Genomic DNA, 11,714 nt, shown 5'->3' on the forward strand with positions numbered 1-11,714 from the left:
GTCATTGATAACGGGATCACATCATTAGGAGAATGATGTGATGGACAAGATCCAATCCTAAGCATAGCTCAAAGATCGTGTAGTTCGTTTGCTATAGCTTTTCCGAATGTCAAGTATCATTTCCTTAGACCATGAGATTGTGCAACTCCCGGATACCGTAGGAGTGCTTTGGGTGTGCCAAACGTCACAACGTAACTGGGTGACTATAAAGGTACACTACAGGTATCTCCGAAAGTGTCTGTTGGGTTGGCACGAATCGAGACTGGGATTTATCACTCCGTATGACGGAGAGGTATCTCTGGGCCCACTCGGTAATGCATCATCATAATGAGCTCAATGTGACCAAGTGGTTGATCACGGGATCATGCATTACGACACGAGTAAAGTGACTTGCCGGTAACGAGATTGAACGAGGTATTGGGATACCGACGATCGAGTCTCGGGCAAGTAACGTACCGATTGACAAAGGGAATTGTATACGGATTGATTGAATCCTCGACATCGTGGTTCATCCGATGAGATCATCGAGGAGCATGTGGGAGCCAACATGGGTATCCAGATCCCGCTGTTGGTTATTGACCGGAGAGTCGTCTCGGTCATGTCTGCGTGTCTCCCGAACCCGTAGGGTCTACACACTTAAGGTTCAGTGACGCTAGGGTTGTTGAGATATTAGTATGCGATAACCCGAAAATTGTTCGGAGTCCCGGATGAGATCTCGGACGTCACGAGGAGTTCCGGAATGGTCCGGAGGTGAAGATTTATATATAGGAAGTCAAGTTTCGGCCATCGGGAAAGTTTCGGGGGTAATCGGTATTGTACCGGAACCACCGGAAGGGTCCCGGGGGTCCACCGGGTGGGGCCACCTATCCCGGAGGGCCCATGGGCTGAAGTGGGAGGGGAACCAGCCCCTAGTGGGCTGGTGCGCCCCCCTTGGGCCCCCCCTGCGCCTAGGGTTGGAAACCCTAGGGGTGGGGGGCGCCCCACTTGGCTTGGGGGGCAAGCCAACCCCTTGGCCGCCGCCCCCCTTGGAGATTGGATCTCCTAGGGCCGGCGCCCCCTAGGGACCCTATATATAGTGGGAGAGAGGGAGGGCAGCCGCACCCTAGCCCCTGGCGCCTCCCTCTCCCTCCCGTGACACTCCTCCCTCTCCCTGAGCTTGGCGAAGCCCTGCCGAGATCACCGTTGCTTCCACCACCATGCCGTCGTGCTACTGGATCTTCATCAACCTCTCCTTCCCCCTTGCTGGATTAAGTTGGAGGAGACGTCTTCCCAACCGTACGTGTGTTGAACGCGGAGGTGCCGTCCGTTCGGCGCTAGGTCATCGGTGATTTGGATCACGACGAGTACGACTCCATCAACCCCGTTCTCTTGAACGCTTCCGCGCTCGATCTACAAGGGTATGTAGATGCACTCCCCTCTCCCTCGTTGCTAGATGACTTCATAGATTGATCTTGGTGATGCGTAGAAAATTTTAAAATTCTGCTACGTTCCCCAACAGTGTTATGGCGTTTGTTTTTTCTCTTATTAGGTTTGAAAATTGTAATAGAGAAACAAATAAGGTGTTAGCTAACTTTTCTGTGACAAGGGATTGGTTTGAGAAACCATGAATGATATTGTATCTTTTCTTATCTTTCCCTAATAATAATAAAGCACGGATTGACTCCGTGGTTCACCGTTACAATACGCTTCTTTGCGTGATTTTACGCTTTCAGTTTGAATTTAAAGCAATATTCGAGGTGATACTAATAAAATTATACAGTAGAAAACTTTCAGCTGAAGAAACAAAAACGTTCGGCTGAAATAACGCTTCTAGACTCCCGCTTGGGCCACATTCACAGCGACCACCTAGCCTGCTCCCCCGGTGCGCCCGACAACTGGCTGGGCCTCAGCCTGATCTATTCGGTTCGCCAGGCAATAAAGCACCTTATCCCTTCCTCCGAGTTCTAAAAAAAAACCTTCCTCCGCGGCTGCGCCACCGTCCCTCTGCTCGCCGCCGCGCCCCCATCCCTCAATCGCCGTGCCCCCATCCCTTTGTGGTGTCCATCCTCGCACCCCGACAACCTCCGCAAGCCGCAACGACGACCCGCCGCCGCCCGCTGTCGATGAGGACGAGGATGCAGTGGACGACCCCAATGCAGTGCCTCGACGACGAGCCCACCACCATGGCGCCCCCCGCCTCACTCTGCCCCTCCTGCGGCTGTTGCAGGAGCTTCTTCACCCGCCGCTCGCCGGCACCGCTCACGGACGCCCGACGCTTGCACGGCTCGCCGGCTCCAGTTGCGGAGCCAGAGGGCAGCTCATCCTCGGCAGGCGCGCGGTGCAGCGTGACCCACCACGGGCTGGCGTCACAGAGCTTGTAGATGGAGGCGGAGCAGCCGACTTGCGTCTGCTTCCTGGACTTCTTCTTGCACCTCCTGGCCATGTCATCTGCCAGCGCCGGCGCTGGCTGCGGCGGGGCGGCGCGCTGCGCGTGGCAATTCCGACAGGAGAAGAGGCTCCTGAGAGCTAGCCTGTATGAAGGGCTCTCCATAGCTGCAGCAGCGGCCCCTGCGGCGACATGGCTGCTCTGCTGATTCTCGCCGCCTTGATCTGCCGGCTTCTCCTTGTCCTGCTTGGGGGTGGCTGGTGATGTTGCCGTTAGCTTCTTCTTCCTCACGGCAATGGTGGTGGTGGAGCTGTTAGCACCGACCGATCTGCTCGGTTCCACCATTGCCGTCCTAATCAAGTGAGCTCTTGGATTTGTTGTGTAGGCAGATCAAATTCAGGTGTGAGGGCTGCAAGCATAGTGAGATGAGTGTTATGATGGTGTTGGGATGGGATGGATGATGGCTGGTAGCTGAATTCTGTTATTGCTGCTGCTAGCTAAATTTTGCTATTGTTGCTGCTTGCTCATAGACATGGCAAGCTGTTTGATACATGCACATATGTTGCTGCTATTTTTGTTGTTGCTACCGTAACTCACAAGTACTCAAATGATGCTTCGATTTTATAGAGAGGGAGAGAAGTGATTACTTTGTGACATTATACAGAGAGAGATATACATCCTTCCATTTTATACTGAGAGAGATTTATTGCTCTCTGATTTCATACAGAGAGGGGTAGTGTTGTACCGCTGTTGATTGCTATGTGATGTCATATTTTCTCAGTCAACCAGGGTATGTGGTTCATGTACTTTGTGATGGAAGAAACTTCTTCTACACCTACCTGCTTTCTCTGTCCTCCGATGCTGCTGCATTGGAGCCAGGCAAGGACCAGTCCAGAAGGAAGTAGAAGAGAAGAAATTGTACAGGGACAAGAGAAGAAGCAGTAGAAGGAGGACTGGATGGCTGTAGCTGCCGCAGAGAAAGACGAGGTAAATGTAGGCCTACACGTAGCCATGAGTATGCAGTGCGATGTATTTTAGAGCTGAGGATTTAGAGTATTTTTAACAACAAACAATTGTCACTCGACTCACTTTGAATTGGAAGCTGCTGTGATGTAGTGTAAATTAAACTTCAATGTTTCTATTTGAATTTTGAGCAGAAATCTGAACCATGGCTTGCATTGAGCTATATTACTAAAACATTGTACAAAGTGCTATTTTTTGGATGCCAAGTTTCTTCTTTCCAGTAGGAAATTGTGGCCCTACTCAGTTTTAATGGTCGGAAAGAAACAAAGTTAATTTTTATTGTCAAATGGAGTCAAGTTGCTAATCATAATTCATAAAGAAATAAGGAAGTGTTCTTTTGTGTGTTTCGTTGCTTATGCCTTTTTATTTTTGGAGGATATTATGGATGCAAACTAGCTTATGACCACTAATGGTAATAGAGTGGTTCCCACTGTGGATTTTTATTGTGTGTTAGAAAAAAGTATGCACCTGGAAATATAGGCCTTGCCCATATGTTAGATTTTTAAATGTAGTTTATTTTTTTCCCAAGAGATATTTATTTTGTTTATGACAACTAGAGAAGGAGAAGACGAGGCAGACGAATGGCACAAACGACAAACAGGAGAGCGCTGGTATTGCTCTTATTATTTTAGCTATGCTTGATATTGCTCTTAATGTGACGACAAAGGAGGTTTGTGGACTACGTTTCGGCGAGGCACACGTTTTTTCAAGGATGGAATATTAACTTTACTTCTTATGAAATTCTTTGTGCAAAGTTGCTTGACAAGCATGTTTGTCTCGTATGGTGATCATATGTGTAATCTTTGTGAACAGATTGTCTAATGAAATATATGGTTGCTTAAAAAAATACCAATCTGTAACTAAAAAAATTATTCATCCGTTGCAACGCACGGGCATATGTACTAGTTGTTTTCTTATTGACTATGTAAACATTTTTTTTTCAATAAATAAAGCTGATATTTTGTTAAAAAAACTGTTCCTAAAACTCAGTTTTTCGTTTTGCAGAAACCAATCTTTCGTTATCCTCGCATTTGTTACCGTAACCAAACAGAACTTTACAAAAACCAATCGCCGTATCCAAACAACCCCATAATATCTCGCGTTGGCCCTCACGCGCACACATCCCAATCTCTTCCTGCCCCCTCTCCGCGCCAGGGTTCATCGTCCCAGCCGCCATGATGCCCCAGCCGCAGCCCGGCGTCGCCCCGCCGCAGTGGGGCGCCATCCCACCGCCCATGCCGCCGCACCAGCTCTGCGCGCCGGCGCCCCCGCTCCTGCCCCCGCAGATGTGGGGCCAGCCGCTGCCGCCCCAGCAGGCCGCGTACTACGGCCGGCCGGCTGCCCCGACGCAGGCGCCCGCTGGGCCCAACGAGGTCAGGACACTCTGGATAGGGGACCTGCAGTACTGGATGGACGAGAACTACGTCTACAATTGCTTCGCGAGCACCGGCGAGGTATGCGCCTCTCGCTCTCCGGTGCCATCTCCTCAGAATCCTCTGTATAATTGGTTCAATATATGTCGATGTGGATTTGCCTGTGATTTTTCGTGGGGCCGTGGGTGACGCTTGATGCAAACACGAATACGTATCCGTGATTGATGTAATACACGTTGTGTCTGGTCTCCAAACTACTGTTATTCTTCAGCTAATTGTTTATACTTTCTGAAAAGCAACTTGAGCCATGCGATCAGGCTCAGTTTTTTTTCCTTGGTTCTGTTATTGGTTCTTACGCTTATCTGTTTCACAGTATAAACTGAAACAACATTATAGGAATGACTGCGGCCAAGGTATTTTGCGAAACTGAGTTGCTTTTCTATTGTAACTGGTTGATTGATGTTGTAACTGGTTGGCTGATTCAGATTTGTGATTATTTATCATCATGTGTTCTACAAATTATACTCTCAGTTTGTGTCTATCGTTTACACACAGTATATTGATCTTTCGTATTGTCCTCTTTAATTTGTATAGGTGCAATCTGTGAAGCTGATTCGTGACAAGCAGACTGGACAACTTCAAGGTTATGGCTTCATTGAATTCACAAGCCATGCTGGCGCTGAAAGAGTTCTTCAGACATTCAACGGGGCAATGATGCCAAATGTTGAGATGGCATACAGATTGAACTGGGCGACTGCTGGTGAAAAACGTGATGATGGCGCCGATTACACAATATTTGTTGGTGATTTGGCTGCTGATGTCACAGACTACGTATTGCAAGAGACATTTAGGGTACAGTACCCCTCGGTTAAGGGTGCAAAAGTTGTAATGGATAAACTGACAATGCGCCCAAAGGGCTATGGCTTTGTGAAATTTGGTGATCCTACAGAGCAAACTCGTGCAATGACTGAAATGAATGGGATGCTCTGTTCTTCGAGGCCCATGCGTATTGGACCAGCTGCAAATAAGCAAAAAGCAACTGGAGTTCAAGAGAAAGGTAAGCACTAAATCCTAGTTGGCTAGATTTAATTTGTTTTAGCTGCGTTTTAAAGATTATTACATTTGCATTTGACTTGTAATTGATTTTATGTGTTCATTTTGTCCTTAGTTGTCCTTGCAGTTACTTGTTGTATTAGCCTTCTGTGGTTCAGTTTCCTTTATTACTAGTTGAAAATGTATTGAAGCTTGGCTTGAGCAATAAGTTTGTCGATCCACAACATTTCCTTCGTGAATTCGGATCATTTAATAATACATTAGGATTCTGAGGTATACTCATAAAACTCCCATTGTCTCGAAGCAGGATACCAACAGGCTCTCTACGACTGACATGAACAGCATTACCTATCTTGTGTAATGTGTGGCCTCTGTTAGGTCAGTGTTAATCGTTTATGTCCTAAATTTGAACCTGGTTCGGTTGGTATCCAGTACTTCCTTTCCAGTTTGGTTCCTTCCACATACTCGTTTTATTTCTTCCTGTATCTTGAATTAAAGCTGTCTCTTGAAGTTCACAACCTTCACCGGTCGTAGGATCTGTGGCAGAACATGTATAGTGTAATGTCTTGTAAAACAGTTATGGGATTTAGTAGTCCCAACATGGGTTTAAGGGCAACCTGGTGCATGTAGCTCCCGCTTGCGCAGGGTCCAGGGAAGGGTCCGACCACTTTGGGTCTATAGTACGCAGCCTTTCCCTACATTTCTGTACAGATTTCTTAGGAATGGTTAGAACCTTTTGTACCTGGAGGCTCTTTGTGCTAAGTTCATCCAAGAAATCGTATATGATAAAAGCACACACACACACATAACGTAATTTTTGGAGTTGTGACATTTCTATATGCTACACATAATGAAATGTTTGGAGCTGTGACATTTTTATATGCCACACATCCTTTGCCTGGTTGTTTAGTTTGTTAGCCGATTGTTTGCACCTTGTGATTCTATTTCCTTGCAACTGTATTAGTTAGCTTTGTCAAATTGAGATTTGGCGTCACAGCTAGTTGTTGAGTTCTGGTGTCTGTTTATTTGCTAATCAGCTTATTCTGGGTCCTGATGTTGCAAACACTCAGCTGTCCTATTTGTCTTTCTGGATTTGAGGTTCAAAGCTTGTTGAGATATTTTGAGCACTAATAATGACTTGATTAGCTTCATGAACAACTTCATTTTTTGGACATATATTGGTTTAAGAGCAACTCTAGTAGAGTCGCCATATTAGCCCGATTTGCCATAATAACTGTTCGTATGGCAATTTTTGTTGACAAAGTGGGTCTAGCAAAATCGCCATCCCGTGCTCCATCGGCATCTTTTTTGGAGGCTCCTGCAAGCTAGGTTTGCAATTGTTTGGGGTCCTGCAAGTTCCATTGATTGCATTGATCAGCAGGCATTTTAACATATCATTAATTATTTTACTTGTGTAGTCCTCAAGTTGGCCTGATTAATTTTCAAAAGCAAACTCTGAAATTTATGTTAATAGTTTATTATCCGTCTTCTCATTATTAGTTCTTTTGGCCGTTGAATAGTTGTCCAAGGACTGAAGAATGATATACACTATCTACAAGGATTACACTTTCGTCATTGCAATCTTGCAGTGTTATTTTGTTCTGATGTTCGGTGTAGTTTCTGAGGATTTGATGCACAATGATATGTGATACGCCTGATTTGCCCTTTTCCCCTACATATTACTCCCTCCGTCCCATAATATAAGAACGTTTTGACACCACATAGTGTCAAAAACATTCTTATATTATGGGACGGAGGGAGTATTTAATGAAGTTGTAATTCATTATGCTTGATACTGCGGTATATAATGACCTAGTTATTGCTAGCTAGAATGTGTGAAGCGTGACATGGCTTTTGTATGAACAATTGCATTTACCAAGCATTCCTATTCAAGTCAATTAAAAATTTAGTAACCTGCAGGGCATAATTATTCATATATTTGTTTTTCAGTTCAATATCCCTCAAGTCTGGTAGTATATCTTTATTTGTGTTTATTTACAGTACCAAGTTCTCAGGGGGTTCAGACTGACAATGATCCTAGCAATTCCACTGTGCGTTCTTTGTTCTGTTTCCTTGAATGGAAGCAACTAGCCTGCTGATTGGTTATGTTTGATAGATCATCTATCTTTGGTGAATGCAGATATTTGTTGGTGGCCTTGACCCCAACGCCACTGAGGATGTGTTAAAACAACTTTTCACTCCATATGGAGAAGTCGTCCATGTTAAGATACCTGTTGGCAAAAGATGTGGTTTTGTTCAATATGCTAGCAGGTTCACTATTTTACCCTAGTTTCGTGGTACCAATCATTTTATTCATTTAAATTCTAAGCAGTCTGTTACTGTAAAATTCAGATCCTCTGCAGAGTAAGCCCTGCTAATGCTGCAAGGTACCATGATTGGAGGGCAGAATGTGAGACTTTCATGGGGTCGGAGCCCTTCAAACAAACAAGTTCAGGTGATTTCATCTCTCACATATTGGACTTGCTTTCATTACCCCTCCAACCAACTGAAGCTATACATTTTCAGTCCCAACAGGACTTCAACCAGTGGGGTGGTGCTACTGCTAATGCTGGCTACTATGGCTACGGACAAGGCTACAGGGCTTATGGATATGCTACTCCCCCTCAGGACCCTAACATGTATGGGTATGGGACATATGCTGGCTACCCAAACTATCCACCACAAGTAGCACAACAGCCGCAGCAGGAACTGGTAAAATCTTCGTTAATTGTAGATGCCGTCTGACGTAGGACAGTCATGTTATATTGACACCATCCTGTTACATCAGCATATGCGGCTTGAATGGTAGATTTTTTTGTTTGTTTGGCATGGATGGGATATAAATACCAAAACATTTTTTGGTTTATTAAAAGAATCGACTATATTAAGGAAAAATAAATCCATCTCTTGTATTGGTATGATGAAGCGGCTTGCAGAATTACCACTGCACACAATTGGCTCATAAATACTCCCTGCGTTCCTAAATATAAGTCTTTGTAGAGATTTCAATGCGGACTACATACGGAGCAAAATGAGTGGATCTAAACTCTAAAATATGTCTATATACATTCGTATGTAGTCCTTATTGAAATCTCTAAAAAGACTTATACTCCCTCCGTAAAGAAATATAAGAGCGTTTCTAGTGATCTAAATGCTTTTATATTTCTTTACAAAGGGAGTATTTAGGAATGGAGTAATTGAGTAGCCAGGTTGAAGAACTAAATCGTGAACCTTGGCGAAGACACGCTTTCTCAGAGTCAGACTCCTAATAGGCGATAAGATCTCTTGTACTATATGGTAGTGTTCCATTTTACCATGATCTACTACGTTTTGGGTACCATGAACATGAATCCATTCCATTTTACAGAATTACGTTAGCTCCTGCTAGTCCTATTAACACTTGTGTGTGCAAATGCTCCGGTATGTACGTGCACGCTCAGAATCTGAATCCCAGCTGCGTTTCTTTTCAGTGAGTTCCAGCTATTTCTGTCGAACCATTTGGGTGAGATGCTGCTAGAGCAATAGAGCGTCTGATGTGACTTGTGGTTTATTGCTGCCTTTACTTGCTGTTATATTACTTGTCATGTCTTCTATTGGCTATTTACATCTTTTGTGGGAGGACTTGGTCTTTAGATATATATACACTACCTACGGAAATGAAGATCCATAGTCTGTGGAAACAACTCCAGATTGAGTTATCTTCTAGAACGAGTAGCTCCTTTGTCTATATTTGTTAGAGCATCTTCAATAGATGATGCAAATTTGGAGTTGTAAAATTAGGTGTTGTATAATTTACATTATCAAAAAGTGCATCTTACATTTCCAAAAAAGAGGCAACTTGAACATATGATGTGTGTATTGGTGATGTAAAAGTTGAACTCCAATAGATGATGCATATTGAAGATGTAAAAAACCGCTGGCACAGAACCACTATATAGTTGCACAATTTAAAATAAAAACATATCGAATTAAAACATATTTTTTTTGCTTGTCCACAATATCAAATAATTACATAATTCATTAAATCCACAACATCGAATGCAACAGAAATACAATAAAGTTCTTGCACAATACATCAAGCAAATAATGAAAAAGGATGTTCTTTCGCCATTCCATTTCCAGTACTCCAGTCTTTCTGAAGTTCATCAAGTCTCGTAGCAAGGCGACTCCACACGCAGGTAGGCGGCGTCGCGCGGCTCCCCTAGCTCCGGCAACGGGTCGTGGTTACCAGAAGCGCCAACGCGTCCATGACTACGCCGTTGACATCATCACAACAGCTGGAGCTCCGGGGAATCTCCGAATCAAATTGGCAGCGAGGCAGGAGGGCGGGGTCGGAGATGGATGGGCGGGTGGCAGTGGCGGGCAGCTGTCGGGCGGACGGGGGTGGGGAGGGGGAGGGGTAGGCAAAAGTGAAATGAAGCCAGTTGGGCGGTTGGCGCGTGACCGACTGTTTTACATCACGTGGAGGTAGAGATGCAAATTTCCATATCCAGGTGTTGTATTTTACATCTCTTCGAGTAGGTGATGTAATTTTTTTTGCATCTACATCATCTGTTGGAGGTAGGTTTTGGGTCTTGAAGATGTATAAGTTAGTTACTTTTACATCTATATCACCTTTAAAGATGCTTTGAATACACGATCGTTAGGTGTGGTGATATTTCTTCGCAGAGTCCTAATTCTGCCCGTTGCTCCGTGTTGTCGCACTCGCAACTGCTGCGGCCTCCTGTGTGGTGTATTTCAGTCACCTGAAGATCCCTGTCAAATACTCCCTTCGTGAAAAAGTATAAGAGTGTTTAGATCATTAAAGTAGTGATGTAAATGCTCTTATATTTCTTTATAGAGGGAATACTAATAGCTGTAGTGATTGGAGAGGATGCGTCAGCATTACCAGCTAATCAGATGTTGAAGTAGCAAAACCTTGCCAGAAGGAAATGAAAGTAGCATGCAGTTACTCCTTTTTTTTGCTGATACTTCTACGACGATGTTTGTTACTCACGTGTAAGGTCTGGTCAGAGATGCACGTCGAAGATCTTACCGTCCTCCAAAACCAAGAGAAAAATAAAAGTAAGAGCATCTCCAATACCACCCTATTATAGGGCACCCAAAAGTAGTTTTAGGATGCAAAAAAGTAAGTTTTAGGACATGGATTTTTTATGATCCAATAGCAACTCTATGATAGGGCAACACTGCTCCAAGAACTTTCTATAATAGGGCACCAAAACATCGAAACTAGACTAGACTAGATCATTGCAAATTTGATTCAAGCATAGATCTGCAAACATGCAAATTTAAACAGAGTTCCGATACAAACTTAACATATTCGAGTACTGCAAGCTACATGCAACTACTAACAACTACTTCCACTAAGTTTGTCCATGACTCCTCGTCGACCTTCTTCACTTCGTCCTCTTACCTGAGCTCGATCACCATTGAGGGTCTAGCCTTGTCCTCCACCTCCTTCACCGACTTCTTTTGTTGCACCAAAAGGTGTAGATTTTTCGCCGCAAGCCTTGCCATAGTGGCCTCATCCCTCTGATGGATGTCGCACCGCTCCAGGACGATCTCAGTATCCCTCTTCTCCGCCATGGTCACAATCTCCACAGGGGGACCGATGAACTCCTCTATCTCATGAGTTTCAATCTCCAGAAGTTCAAAACCCTCTTCGACCAACCTAGCCTTCAATAAGCGATGTCGAAGGTGTGGATAGCGAGCACCGCCGTGTTGAACGTGCAGAGCCAATGGTGCTGCCCGTCGCGCATGAGCCCAGCCGCATAGCGATCGGAGCCCCACAATCGGACGTCGGGGTAGCCGCTCTTGCTCTTCGGCCCACTGAGCAACGACATTGTGGCAGAGGACCATCGACAAAAGGTGCAATGGTGGCTTGTGGGGCTGTCGACGAC

General features: G+C 44.9%; 1 pseudogene; it reads left to right on the plus strand.

Moving 5' to 3' along the window:
* The first annotated feature begins 1,928 nt into the window (after positions 1-1,928).
* On the plus strand, positions 1,929-9,930 carry LOC123147055 (RNA-binding protein L-like; annotated as a pseudogene).
* The last annotated feature ends 1,784 nt before the right edge of the window (positions 9,931-11,714 follow it).

This window comes from Triticum aestivum, chromosome 7A, assembly GCF_018294505.1.
Source record: "Triticum aestivum cultivar Chinese Spring chromosome 7A, IWGSC CS RefSeq v2.1, whole genome shotgun sequence".
In the NCBI taxonomy this organism is placed as follows: Eukaryota; Viridiplantae; Streptophyta; class Magnoliopsida; order Poales; family Poaceae; genus Triticum; species Triticum aestivum.